Source organism: Schistocerca piceifrons, chromosome 10 (genome assembly GCF_021461385.2).
Source record: "Schistocerca piceifrons isolate TAMUIC-IGC-003096 chromosome 10, iqSchPice1.1, whole genome shotgun sequence".
Classification (NCBI taxonomy): Eukaryota; Metazoa; Arthropoda; class Insecta; order Orthoptera; family Acrididae; genus Schistocerca; species Schistocerca piceifrons.
In genome coordinates, this window is record NC_060147.1 from 85,952,892 (window position 1) to 85,968,033 (window position 15,142).

The 15,142-nt window shown below is 44.1% G+C and overlaps 1 protein-coding gene across 2 annotated transcripts in view; it reads left to right on the forward strand.

The window, feature by feature from the left end:
• LOC124718646 (myc box-dependent-interacting protein 1) overlaps window positions 1–15,142 on the forward strand; it is a 446,366-nt gene that overhangs the window by 363,361 nt on the left and 67,863 nt on the right. The window lies entirely within an intron of this gene.

A 15,142-nucleotide genomic window follows, 5' to 3' on the forward strand; every position in this document is an offset into this window, starting at 1 on the left:
TGAAGAAGGAAGGTAACGACGTGTGGATTATTGTACGTATCTATGTAAAACGGTTCTGCTGTGTTCCAGGAATGATGAACCCTGGTTCCTTCTGACAGTACATGTGAACTCCCACAGTATGAGATACTGCTCAACAAACAACCGCTATGCGATTACTGATGAACATCTTCACAGTGAAAAAGTCGGATTGCGGGTCCCATGTTTATTGAAACAGCAGTACACAGTGCTGTGCACATGCGAATCTTTGAGGAATTGTAGGCAGAGTTGATCCTTCATGAACCAACGTATGCTGTCTTTCAACAGGGTCGGGCGACCCGTCACACTTCACTCACGAATTCGTGAAAGATTCACAGAAGAAAGGAGTGTCACCAGCAAAGAATTGTCATCGCCGCGTTCACCGAACCTAACCACTTTTGACTGTTGTCTGTGGGACAGTCTGAAGCGGAAAGTGTATACAAGTAACCAAGTAACGTTATAATACTTGAAAGACAATAGTCGTAATTAAACTGTGAAAATTGGTGCGGCAAAGTAGCGCAAAGTTTATGTTAACATGGAGCGCGCACGCAAGAGAGCATTGAAGCACTAGGTTATTTTCAGCACCTAATGTAATGAAAAAGACATTATCAATACAGTAAATATAGACCTTTCCATTGGATTATTTATTATCTCTCTATTATCTAATTGTTACAGATTTATCTATTTGTTGATGTATCTTCTAGTGGCGGGCAGCATTTTCAGCTTAATTGGCGAGCAGTCTGGCAGTCGATATTTCGTTCACTACCCTGAACAAGATGTTTATAAAAAAGTATCGTACATTCCTACAGAGGTAGTATTGGTCAAAACTAAAAGAAAAGACCCTACGATGATGTGTCTAGAAAACAATACCTGATGAGATACGGGCTAGTCTCATTCCCATCTGTCTTTTACGTAGAAGTAGACATTATAGGCAGTGCTGCACATTGTTACCTCGCATCCTGACACATCCATTTTCCGCAGTGAGTCATGCACGTTTTGAAATACGCCCGGTTCCGTTAGGACTACTTAACATGCACTGATAACACACCACTGTAATGTCTGCAAATTGTCGATGTGTTGGGCATACACCAAATTCTGAAAATGTCACTGTAGCCAGAAATCCATCGGATTTCGGTGGACGGGGAGGTTATGACAGAGGATCTCCTCGATCAGTTTATCGTCCATGAAACACTTTGGTGAGGTACTGCCGTAAGGAAATCTTGGGGGGGGGGGGGGGCGCGGATGCTCCGGTGTCCATAAACCAGTCTTTCCACAGAACGAGGTGGCGCAGTGGCTAGCACACTGGACTCGCAATCGGGAGAACGACGGTTTAATCACGCGTCCGGCCATCCTGATTTAGGTTTTCCGTGATTTCCCTAAATCGCTCCAGGCAAATGCCGGGATGGTTGCTTTGAAAGGACACGGCCGACTTCCTTCTCCGTCCTTCCCTAATCCGACGAGACCGATGACCTCGCTGTCTGCTCTCCTCCCCAAACAACCCCCCCCCCCCCCCCCCCAGTCTTTCTGCAAGGGCAACGTTCTCCACTTAGTGCTGGCAATTCAGCTCGCAGAAATCAGTGATAAGCAGCACCTGTTAATTTGTCTAGTAGAGTTGTGGCCCTGTAAATCTATCGTCGACAATTTCTGCCCATACACTGACAATAAAGCGCTGCCGCGCGGGGTTAGCCGAGCGGTCTCAGGCGCTGCAGTCATGGACTGTGCGGCTGGTCCCGGCGGAGGTTTGAGTCCTCCCTCGGGCATGAGTGTGTGTGTGTTTGTCCTTACGATAATTTAGGTTAAGTAGTGTGTAAGCTTAGGGACTGATGATCTTAGCGGTTAAGTCCCATAAGATTTCACACACATTTGAACGTTTGAATAATGCTTCACCTCCTTGATTGCTCGAAGATCTGCCCATACGTGCATACTGCGGTGTAGTTTATTTGGCCATCTCTTCTGAATTCTGCTTCACGTGGAAGTAAAATAGCCCGCATCTCGTGGTCGTGCGGTAGCGTTCTCGCTTCCCACGCCCGGGTTCCCGGGTTCGATTCCCGGCGGGGTCAGGGATTTTCTCTGCCTCGTGATGGCTGGGTGTTGTGTGCTGTCCTTAGGTTAGTTAGGTTTAAGTAGTTCTAAGTTCTAGGGGACTGATGACCATAGCTGTTAAGTCCCATAGTGCTCAGAGCCATTTGAACCTTTTTGTGAAGTAAAATACGGACTGTTAACTGTGGATCTTCAACGGCCCATATGTCTTCACGCATCGGTTTCCGGACAGAGAATTATAGGAAGCCCTCTAGTCTGGACCAGGAATATGTGACTTTCTTTGTTTGTTTTTTTTACCCTGTATTCTTACGTATCTCTATTTCCAAATTTGATCACGCGTATTATCACATAGAAAGTTCATGAAACTTATGCTGACGGTAAAAAAAAAGATATTGTATTGTATCGTATCGTTATTAAGCTGTGTTTTTTTGGTCTAAATGAAACATTACCTAACAATGTACTAACTTATGGATAATGCATAAATAATAGCGAAACAACTTTAGAATTAGTATTCTGGAACCAACAAACCGCCATACGTTTATTTGAAAAAATGAATCCGATTCTCCTACACATACAGACACACGATCTATTCGCCTCCGTTCAGGTAGTTTATCGCTCACTGTTTCGCTCACCACTGTTTCAAGCAAATAAACACTGCACCATGCCCCTGTCATGCTGCAATATTATCAAGCAGACGGCACTAGCCAGTTGGTGGAGGGAAGGCCGTGCTGCGGCTGAAGGCTGAGAGGGAGTAGGAGGGAAGGGTCGGTGAGCTCTGGATGCCCCCCACCCCCTCCTTCCAGGATTTCCTCTCCCAGTTGACTGTCATTAATTTTGATAAGGGCCAGCCAACAGCGAGGAGACGGGCTTCCTGGCACGTCCGCGCCGTATAGCTTGATTTGAAACGATGGACCCAGTTCCGAATGTGTAGACACTAATGTTAATGAAATTTTCTGAGAGCGGTTCTAGGCTCTTCAGTCTGGAACCGCGCGACCGCTACGGTCGCAGGTTCGAATCCTGCCTCGGGCCTGCATGTGTGTGATGTTCTTAGGTTAGTTAGGTTTAAGTAGTTCTAAGTTCTAGGGGACTGATGACCTCAGATGTTAATTCCCATAGTGCTCAGAGCCGTTTGAACCATTTTTTTTAATAACTATCTTTGGCTTTCACTAAGGTAGTTGGCTTTGTGGAAACTGTTTTACTTTCATATGCTGCCCGAAGTGATACAGTTATTATTCCCGAACACTATTTTGCGAGTCGAACAGGAGATGAAATGACTAGTAGTGGGCGAAGTACTCTCCGCAGTGCACCGTATAGTTCAAAAAATGGTTCAAATGTCTCTGAGCACTATGCGACTTAACTTCTGATGTCATCAGTCGCCTAGAACTTACAACTAATTAAACCTAACTAACCTAAGGACATCACACACATCCATGCCCGAGGCAGGATTCGAACCTGCGACTGGAGCGCTCGCTCGGCTCCACACTGTAGCGCCTAGAACCGCACGACCACTCAGGCCGGCACCGTATGGTGGCTTGCAGGTTATGTATGTAGGTACAGATGTAATGTATAACGAAAAATAGACTTTAATGTGATCAATGTAAGTGTCGTAGACTATTATTCTGTGAGATCGCACGTGTTCACAATAACCTAATAGTCATCATAGTCACTTCTGTGTATTATGCATTCGCATGTTTTGTGACAAGTTTGATATTACCTTACCATTTTTTAAATTTAGTCCACATCCATGAACATGATTTCAATAGAATCTGTGGATATTAGCCTCTCTGTTTCTTTTTATTTCTTTATTTATTCGAATAACGCCTTTGGAGGGTACGATAAATAAACTTTGGTTTTGCTTCTTTGTGTTACATTTTCGTTGCTCCCAGACTTCCTGCATTCTTAGAGAGTGTCGTTCCTTCTCTTCGTCGGTCCATTTCTTTCCTTTTGTTGACGCCTTTCTTTCTTAAAAACCTGTCCTTTCTGTTGCTGCTCTAGAAAGTATAGTGCTATACAGTATTACGTCAATTCTAATTCCAGTGGTTTTCGTATCTTCGTCAATTTCAGTTAACCATGTGAGGTTGGATTTGTAGCTGTTTAGTAAGTTGAAGGTGTAATTGGTTAGTCTGCTACTGTCCATTCTTTATACAGTATGCGTCCATAAATCTATAGTCTTCTTGTCCTCTGTTTCTTCTATAAGTATGGAATTCCTGTCTTACGACATCATCTACATCCTTGAGGATCTCATTGGTACGTATCTATGGAACAAAAAGCTAATGTAATGTTGATCTAACTGTTGGGTTATGGGCTATGGTATTTACATATGTCCCTATGTTGCACACAGTCTCTCTCTCCATAGAGTAAATATCTCTGGAGTGAGCATTGCGTTCTGCGCGTGTTGTCAACATTAAACCAGGATTGTCACGTGTTTTCGGGACTTCGCTGTGCGTGTGTGCTTTCCTCAGAGTTTGAAGTTTATTATATCAAGAGTTTTTGTTGTGTTTTCACCGTTTGTTGATAGTGTAATAGGGATGGTGAATTACTGTTGCTGCTGCGGATGCAAAGAAAAATATGCGAAAGGAGGGATAGTAACTTTTCATGGGTACTGTGTTTAAAAATTTCGAGACGCATTATAATTAAGGCTTGATTCTGTAGACCTATTATTCTACAACTTTATGACTATATAACAGATATTACGGCTCGTACAAAAGCTTACAAACAATCGCTTCCTCTCGTAAATTTGCTAGTGGAATACGAAAGGGAATGGTTAGTTGTTTCAGCAAATACTATCCTCCATGTATTTATCAGTGACTTGTCGATTATGTATATAGATTTGAAAGACGGGAGACAGATAAATTCAATAGAGTGGGAGTCTGTAATTGTCTTCGTATAATATGTGTGTCCAAACCTTTTGTTTACTATAAAGTTACAGTAGGAGACCATGTTAAAGTGTGTCTAGGACATGGAGAATGATTATGTGTGATTTATATTTTAGTTTCCCGAAGGATGAACAATGAGTAAAGACGTGGCTCCAGAAAATAAGGAGGAGTAATTTTGTCCCCACAAAATATTCCAAAGTATGTTCAAAACACTTTGAAGAGGAATGTTTAGAAAGAGAAAAATTTGGACGTGTGTGGCTGAAGGTAGATGCTATACCAACTATTTTTAATTTTCCACAGCACCTGCTACCAATTTCTGCATTCAGCTTAAATACATTTTCTGCACAAATCAAATAAAAAACGCAGTAGTGTAGCTAATCAAAGTACACATTCATCTTCTTTGGTGTATTTTGCCTTCAATTTATTTTCTTCACCATTTGATTAAAAAGCGTAAAATATTCGTAACATGTCCCCAAACTCTTTCATTTGTCTCACTTTCCACTTCCCTTAATGGTGTTACATGAGTTGACTGTTACATGACCAACTGTATTTGCTTTACAGTACATTTATTTTCCGATCGCCTTTTTCCCCCTTCTTACTCTGTCTACTATTTATTTAATAAACTGGGAGCAAGTACGTAAAATGCGTTAAATAAACACTTCAAAGTGTCCCCAATAAGAAAAATTGTGCTTTAGATCGCAAAAACGAGAAAAGAAATACGCAGAAATAGCAGAAAAAAGGTCGAATTAGGAGGGATATAATCACTAATGTGAGGAAAATTCGATGTTTTTCGGACACTTGCAAAAGTACTAGCGTACTGTCAAGTCGTTTTGCAAGACTTAACACTGCAAAAATGTACGTCAGGCTCTGTAATACTATAAAGTGCCGGATCATACCGAAAACTACCAAAAATCGAGTGCATCTGAATTGTGACACCTATCGCGAAGAAGGAGAATGCAATATCACTTGCCCTTAAAATTTACGTAGCTGGTTTATTACCGGTATCAAATGGATACTGTTAAAATGTCTGCGCAACATATATAAATAATCCACGACACGTACGAAAAGAATCCGTCTGTACTAGGGATGTAGTGACATTCGAAACACACACACACACACACACACACACACACACACACGACGTCCCGAGATCACGTGACCAGGCCGGCAATGTATGTTGACAACACAAAATCTGTTCTGCGCATGTGAATGCTCACTCCAGAGATATTTACTCTCTCTCTCTCTCGTGTGTAAATGGACAGTGCTGCCACCCTAACGAAGTCTGTAGTTAGCTTTGTCGAGAAAAGGTCGATTCACATTGGATATCAGCGGAACGTAACGAACCGGCGGTGTGTTGCAACGTGGAAAATAATTTTCAGTTTTGCGAAGTTTTTCGGTCGTGTATGGCTTTTGCGAAAACCAAATGTCACGTACAAACAATTAGTTGCAAACAAAACAATCACTCTGTGGATGTATCTCTGGGCGCATAAACTCCAGAGATAATAGTAATACAGTCGTGCTGGTGTTCCACGAGCTTTCTTAAAATACTGTCTTACCCTTGCACCCAGCTTAAGGCAGTTATAGTCTAATAATATGGCGTATAAGAGGCTTAAGCCGTCGAAGAAGGTGAGTGCAAGCTCAGGTTTTTACTGTTTGTGCTAGCAGATTATAAATAAGTAGTTTCGCTGACATGGTGCAGTGCCAGCTTAGTCGTACTTTCCTTTGCTTTGTAATTAATTTAGCAGTTGCTGTTCCCTTCCTTACTGCAAAACTCGGCGAAAGATACAAGCAAATGAATATATATATATACACACCTACTGCCGCTTCAGGGAATATTTGTTTGTGTCTAACGGCAGTTGTTTCCCGTGACGTCATCTATCAACCGGCGACGTTAGTCGCAAAGAATTTCAGACACCCCGTCTCCCTCCTAAAACACGTTAGAGGCATTTTCTCTGGTGTTTCGGCACGAACTTTTAATTTACTTTTGAAGTGTGAAGTCAGCCCAAATAGATACTTCTCGTCACGTCGTTCACGAGACATCCAGTGTGGACGGAAATAATCGGTATATTTCCGATTACAAACAAAATCATTTTCGAATCGAAAATTTAAGTTTCCATTCGATAAAGCACTCCCAGATTAGTCTAGTGTGGTATTCGCTTTATCGACGTGTATTAATTGGGCGGTGCTGTCGCTGCTTTAGTACTGGTTATTCTTCGTGTTTTGCTGTCCCAATTAATGCACGTCGATAAAGCGAATACCACACTAGACTAATCTTGGAGTGCTTTATCGAATGGAAACATAAATTTTCGCTTCGAAAATGTTTTGTTTGCAACTGGAAAGAAACAGACTCATTCCGACGGCGCTTCTCGGAAGAATGACTGTACCCGAAAGCTTAAATATGTTAGCAGTCGTTTTGGTTGTGCCTATCTGGGACTCAACGCCTTCTCTATATCGTGAGTAGCAGTCTATCCAATTCATATTGCTACTCTATCCTGGACTTTGCATTCAACGTACTACCTGTTTGCGTTACGCTATTTCAGTCACGATGGCTTTGACAAAAATATTAGTAACATAATAAATAGCATCTAACGTATTTTAATCTTTCATCAATATTTTGCTGGTTGCCGTAGCTTATAGTAGTTAGATACTGGCAATGAATTTAAATAAGCAGCCTATACATTTAACGACAGCGAGAATTAATTATGAGAAATCTGCGGTTTATGTGACAGTTTCTCAGAAAAAAGCCGGCCGCAGTGGCCGAGCAGTTCTAGGCGCTTCAGTCTGGAATTGCGTGACCGCTACTGTCGCAGGTTCGAATCCTGCCTCGGGCATGAATATGTGTGATGTCCTTAGGTTTAAGTCATTCTAAATTCTAGGGGACTGATGACCTCAGATGTTAAGTCCCATAGTGCTCAGAGCCATAATAAAAAAAAGGGACACGAGACGACGAAAGTAACAAAGGTTTTCTCCTACTACACTTTAGCTATTCATGCAGTATAACTTGAGCATCCGGCACGACGTTTTAATATATTACTTCTCTACTACCAGCTCTATTGGCAACACACATTGCAGACAGTATTGGCATACATCACTGAATGCAATGGCAAGATTATTCCATGTTACTACACATAATTCAGGAGATATAATTCTTTAAAGTCAGTAACGCCATTAGACTTCTTTATTTGCAGTGTTACATTTACACGATCATGATGTTCAGATGTGTGTGATATGTTATGGGACTTAACTGCTAAGGTCATCAGTCCCTAAGCTTACACACTACTTAACCTAAATTATCCTAAGGACAAACACACACACACCCATACCCGAGGGAGGACTCGAACCTCCGTCGGGATCAGCCGCACAGTCCATTACTGCAGCGCCTTACACCGCTCGGCTAATCCCGCGGCTTTACAGTGCCATTATCAAGTGTTTTAATGTTATACAGTGCCTAAGATGGCAGACTGTCGTATTTAAAATACACTGTTAGACACATTGTGTAAGGCTCAATATTTCTGGTAAAAGCTGTTGACTCAGGGATCGAGATGTGGCTGCACGATCCGTTACAGCAATGCGGATAAGATGCCTGTCATCTCGACTGTCATCTCGAGGCAGTTGTGATCCAGCACGGCATTCCGTATTATGCCCCTGAACGCACCGATTCCATATTCTGCTAACAGTCATTGGATCTCGACCGACGCGAGCAGCAATATCGCGATACGATAAACCGCAATCGCGATAGGCTAAAATCCGACCTTTATCAAAGTCGGAAACATGATGGTACGCATTTCTCCTCCTTACACGAGGCATGACAACAACGTTTCACCAGGCAACGCCGGTCAACTGCTGTTTGTGTATGAGAAATCGGTTGGAAACTTTCCTCATGTCAGCACGTTGTAGGTGTCGCCATCGGCGCCAACCTTGTGTGAATGCTCTGAAAAGCTAATCATTTGCGTATCACAGCATCTTCTTCCTGTCGGTTAAATTTGGAGTCTGTAGCACGTCATCTTCGTTGTGTAGCAATTTTAATGGCGAGTAGTGCATATAATTGAAAATAATTTCGTTTGAAATTAGTGTTTTTTTCCGGTCGGTGGACGTATTTGCATGATATGGCAGCTCTTCTGCTCGAAGTGCACTAGTAGAACGGAAAAAAACCCGAACAACTGGTACAACGAAACGTACTCTCTGCCATGTACTTTACATTGGTTTGTGTAGTATCGATGTAAATTTACGCTGCGCTACAGGGCATATCTCATCAAAATTTCAGACATCGTCAGTTGAAACACGAACGGCGTCCATTTCGCGCGAAGATATCAAGCTAACTGATCGCGTCTTGCCCGTCTCGTTATCTGCGACAGACTGCTAGCCGATGAAGCCCCGGTTCGATTCCCGACCGGGTGGGAGATATTCTGGGCGTTGTGTTGTCCTTAAATTCGTATAGTCATTACTGACAGGAAATTTTCAAAAGACATTGTAGGATCGTTTTTTCACCATGGAGATGGCTGTGTGGACACGCAAAAAGAAGGAAGAAAATCGCGTCCAGTTCGTCGCATCGCGATTTGCATTAGAGCCCGCGCGTGTTCGCTCGCATAGGATAATTGAAGTTGACGTAGGACAGTTGAAGCGCTGGCAAGTGTCTGGATACCATCGCGCTGTCTGAGTGCCGCTAGAGGTGGTGAGGTGTGCGGGCGTGCCGTGTAACCAGACGCCGCGGGAGCGCCCTCTGCTGCCGAGAGCCGGCAGTCGAGTCAGCGCCCCGGCACTCCACTGCTCCGCCACTGAGCCGAGACTCGGCCGCTGCTTCCGCTGCACTGCAGCACGCGCCGCTTCGTTCACCGATCTCTGCACTGCCACAACGGAACATTCTTTAAAAAGAACGTACGCTACAACACCTCAACTTTCTGACACTTTCTCAGGTGTTCAAACGTTGTTGTTGTTGTTGTTGTTGTTGTGGACTTCAGTCCAGATACTGGTTTGATGCAGCTCTCCACGCTACCCTATCCTGTGCAAGCTTCATCATCTCCCCGTACTTACTGCTACCTACACCCTTCTGAATCTGCTTAGTGTATTCATCTCTTGGTCTCCCTCTACGATTTTTACCCTCCACGCTGCACTCCAATGCTAAATTTGTGATCCCTTGATGCCTCAGAACATGTCCTACTAACCGATCCCTTCTTCTAGCCAAGTTGTGCCACAAACTCCTCCCCAGTTCTACTCAATACCTCCTCATTAGTTATGTGATCTACCCATCTAATCTTCAGCATTCTTCTGTAGCACCACATTTCGAAAGCTTCTATTCTCTACTTGTCTAAAATATTTATCGCCCACGTTTCACTTCCATACATAACTACACGCCATACAAATACTTTCAGAAACGACTTCCTGACACTTAATTCTATACTCGATGTTAACAAATCTCTCTCCTTCAGAAACGCTTTCCTTGCCATTGCAAGTCTACATTTTATATCCTCTCTACTTCGACCATCATCAGTTATTTTGCTCCCCAAATAGCAAAACTCCTTTACTACTTTAAGTGTCTCATTTCCTAATCAAATTCCCGCAGCATCACCCGATTTAATTCGACTACATTCCATTATCCTCGTTTCGCTTCTGTTGATGCTCATCTTATAACCTCCTTTCAAGACACTGTCCATTCCGTTCAGCTGTTTCTTCCAGGTCCTTTGCTGTCTCTGACAGAATTACAATGTCATCGGCGAACCTCAAAGTTTTTATTTCTTCTCCATGGATTTTGATTCCTACTCCGAATTTTTTTTATGTTTCCTTCACTGCTTGCTCAATATACAGTTTGAATAACATCGGGGATAGGCTATAACCCTGTCTCACTCCCTTCCCAACCACTGCTTCCCTTTCATGTCCCCCGACTCTTGTAACTGCTCTCTGGTTTCTGTACAAATTCTAAATAGCCTTTCGCTCCCTGTATATTACCCCTGCCACCTTCAGAATTTGAACGAGAGTATTCCAGTCAACAGTGTCAAAAGATTTCCCTAAGTCTACAAATGCTAGAAACGTAGGATTGCCTTCCCTTAATCTATTTTCTAAGATAAGTCGTAGGGTCAGTATTGCCCCACGTGTTCCGCAATTTCTACGGAATCCAAACTGATCTTCCCCGAGGTCGACTTCTACCAGTTTTTCCATTCGTCTGTAAAGAATTCGCGTTAGTATTTTGCAGCCGTGACTTATTAAACTGGTAGTTCGGTAATTTTCACATCTGTCAACACCTGCTTTCTTTGGGATTGGAATTATTATATTCTTCTTGAAGTCCGAGGGTATTTTGCCTGTCTCATACATCTTGCTCACCAGATGGTAGAGTTCTGTCAGGACTGGCTCTCCCAATGCTGTCAGTAGTTCTAATGGAATGTTGTCTACTCCCGGGGCTTTGTTTCGACTTAGATCTTTCAGTTCTCTGACAAACTCTTCACAGTGTATCATATCTCCTACTTCAACATCATCTACATTCTCTTCCATGTCTATAATATTGTCCTGAAGTGCTTATTACTGGATTTCCACCTGAGCTCTTGATATTCATGCAAAGACATAGATCTCTTAATATCTCATGTGGAAGGCGAATCTGTTTACCTACGAGCGCAACACGGCAAGTGATTCCCCAGGAATCTCGCTCGGTGGAAGAAGCGCAACGTAAGTTTCTGCAAAAAAAACAGCGGTCAAGTGTTTTCGAGGTATATTATGTACAACGAGGGTAATCCCAAAAGTAAGGTCTCCTATTTTTTTTATAAGTACATAGATCTATTCATTTCTACATCGGTTTACTACAGTTTACAGCTTGAACATTTAGCTATTCTTCGACATAATCATCATTTTTGTAGACGCTGTGGCAGTTATTGTATGCCCATGCCATACCAGCTCGCCGCCATGCTGTTCAGAAAGTTATGAACCTCCTTTTTCACCTCGTCGGCGGAGCTGAATCGCTGGGACCTCAATTAACGCTGACAGATGCTGCGAAACTCTGAAACAAACGCAAATGGGCAATTCAGAACCGGAGAAGAGGAATGTGGAGCAAGGCCGTGCACATTCTCCATGATAACGCTCGCCCTCGCATCGCTCGACAAACCGTTGCTCTTCTGCAACAGTTTCAGTGGAACATAATCACCCATCCACCCTATAGTCCTGACTTGGTGCCCAGTGACTACCACCTGTTCCCTAGGTTAAAAGAACACTTGGCCGGAAACCGATTCAGCTCCGACGACGATGTGAAAGAAGAGGTTCATGACTTTCTGAACAGCATGGCGGCGAGCTTGTGTGACATGGGCATACAAAAACTGCCACAGCGTCTACAAAAATGCATCGACAGAAATGGTGATTATGTCGAAAAATAGCTAAATGTTCAAGCTGTAAACTGATGTAAACCATTGTAGAAATAAACAGGTCTACGTACCTATAGAAAAATAGGAGACTTTACTTTTGGGACTACCCTAGTAGTAACGCGCGATAACCTCAAGAGAAAATGGCTGGCTCGGGGGGGGGGGGGGGGGGGGGGGGGGGAGAGGAGTGTTAGCGACGCGGCTTCTTAATCTTGCACCTCGTGTTCGAAAGCCGGTTACTGTTTTTATTTATTTTGTGTTATTGTTTTTTTGTTTTCATTTACTTACCCATATCTGTAGAAGGTTATTTCACGAAAGCCTCTAATCAAATTAGGAGATACAAAGTCGTAGTTATTAATTGTAAAATTATAACCGGATTTCACAATAAGTGTCGCACATTTGTATACGCTGAAGAATCAGAGGAATTCGTACCCCTGCCCAGTATCGTGTAGGGTCCCCGCGAGCACGCAGCAGTGCCCAACACAACGTGGCATGGACTCTAATGTCTGCAGTAGTGCTGGAGGGAACTGACACCATGAATCCTGCAAGGTTGTCCACAAATCATTGGTGGCCAGCGATAGTGTTTAAACTCAGAAGAGAGTTCCTGAAGCCACTCTTACCAATTCTGGGCGTGTGGGGTGTCGTATTGACCTGCTGGAATTGCTCAAGTCTGTCGGAATGCACAATGCACATGAATGGATGCAGGTGATCAGACAGGATACATACAAGCGATGGGATGCAGCATCTCCGAGGTAGCGCTGAAGTCGGGATTTTCCCGTACGACCATTTCGCGAGTGTACTGTGAATATCGGGAATCCGGTACGATATCATATCATCGACATCGCTGCGGCCGGAGAAAGATCCTGCAAGAACGGAACCAACGGCGACTGAAGAGAATAGTTGAACGTGACAGTAGTGCAACCCTTCCGCAAACTGCTGCAGATTTCAATGCTGGTCATCATCAAATGTCAGCGTGCGAACCATTCAACGAATCATAATCGATATGGGCTTTCGGAATGGATGGCCCACTCGTGTACCCTTGATGACTTCACGACACAAAGCTTTACGCCTCGCCTGGGCCTATCAACGCTAATATTGGACTGTTGACGACTGGAAACATGTTGCCTGGTCGGACGAGTGTCCTTCCAAATTGTATCGAGCGTATGGACATGTACGGGTTGCGAGAAAAGCTCATGTATTCATGGGCCCTGCATATCAGCAGTTGACTGTTCAAGCTGATGCGGGCTCTGGAAAGGGGTGGGGCGCGTGCAGTTGGAGTGATATGGAAACCCTGCGTCCATTCGTCCATTTCGGCTGACTTTGGCAATTCCAGCAGGACAGTGCGACACCTCAAACATCCAGAATTGCTACAGAGTGGCTTCAGGAACACTATTCCGACTTTAAACACTTCCGCTGGCCACCATACTCCCCAGACATGAACATTATTGAGCATGTCTGGGATGCCTTGCAACGTGCTGTCCAGAAGACTTCTCTACCCCCTCGCACTCTTCCGGATTTACGGACAACCTGGCTGGGTCCATGGTGTCAGTTCCCACCAGCACAACTTCAGACGTTTGTCGAGTCCATGCCACGTCGTGTTGCGGCGCTTCTCAGTGCTCGCGGGGGCCCTACACGATATTAGGCAGGTGTACAAACTTCTTTGGTTCTTCAGTGTGTATCGCGGTAGCAGAGGGCGCTCGTAGTCCACAGCCATTGAATGTGTGGCTCAGCTGGCGCACACGATTGGGTCCGATGGATCCGGCTCTACCGCCCTCGCCGTCTGACGGAAGCTTGCTGTTCCTGCACCACTGGGTCCACCAAATCCTGCACAACCACTATCGTCGTCTGACGGAAACTTGCAATCCCTGCACCATTGGGTCCACCAGATCCTGCACAACCGCTATCGTCGTCTGACAGAAACTTGCAGTTGCATTGCCAACTGTTATTCCCATGGGTTGGTATTGATACATGGTACCATAAAGACTTTCCCTAAAAAGTGTGTGGTTTGCGATGATACAAACGTTCCCAATGCTGAATACTGAAAATACTTGCCCCATAAACAAGTCACATGAGTGCACCATACCACAGAGATGGTTAGTATTCAAAACGTGTCTTTCTTGTTTTGGCTAATGTATGTGGTTAACTCATCGTCAACCCATTGTCTGTGGTTCGTAGATGTGTGGGTACACATTCACTCCTAACAATTTGTACCTGGTGACAAATAGGGTGTGGCCTCCTGTTGAAGATAAGTCTACCTAGATGGTGTGACCAGACTATCTTAAGAGCAGTTTTCCTGCAGAAAAGTCTGTCGACGAGCCCTTTTCTCCCAAATAGTCGACCTGAGCTTACAGTCTGCTACTAGGCTGTGTTCCAACGTCAGCCATCTACATCTACATTTATACTCCGCAAGCCACCTAACGGTGTGTGACGGAGGGCACTTTACGTGCCACTGTCATTACCTCCCCTTCCTGTTCCACTCGCGTATGGTTCGCAGGAAGAACGACTGCCGGAAAGCCTCCGTGCGCGGTCGAATCTCTCTAATTTTACATTCGTGATCTTCTCGGGAGGTATAAGTAGGGGGAAGCGATACATTCGATACCTCATCCAGAAACGCACCCTCTCGAAACCTAGAGAGCAAGCTACACCGCGATTCAGAGCGCCTCTCTTGCAGAGTCTGCCACTCGAGTTTGCTAAACATCTCTGTAACGCTTACCAAATAACCCTGTGACGAAACGCGCCGCTCTTCTTTGGATCTTCTCTATCTCCTCCGTCATCCCGACCTGGTACGGATCCCACACTGATGAGCAATTCTCAAGTATAGGCCGAACGAGTGTTTTGTAAGTCACCTCCTTTGTTGATGGACTACATTTTCTA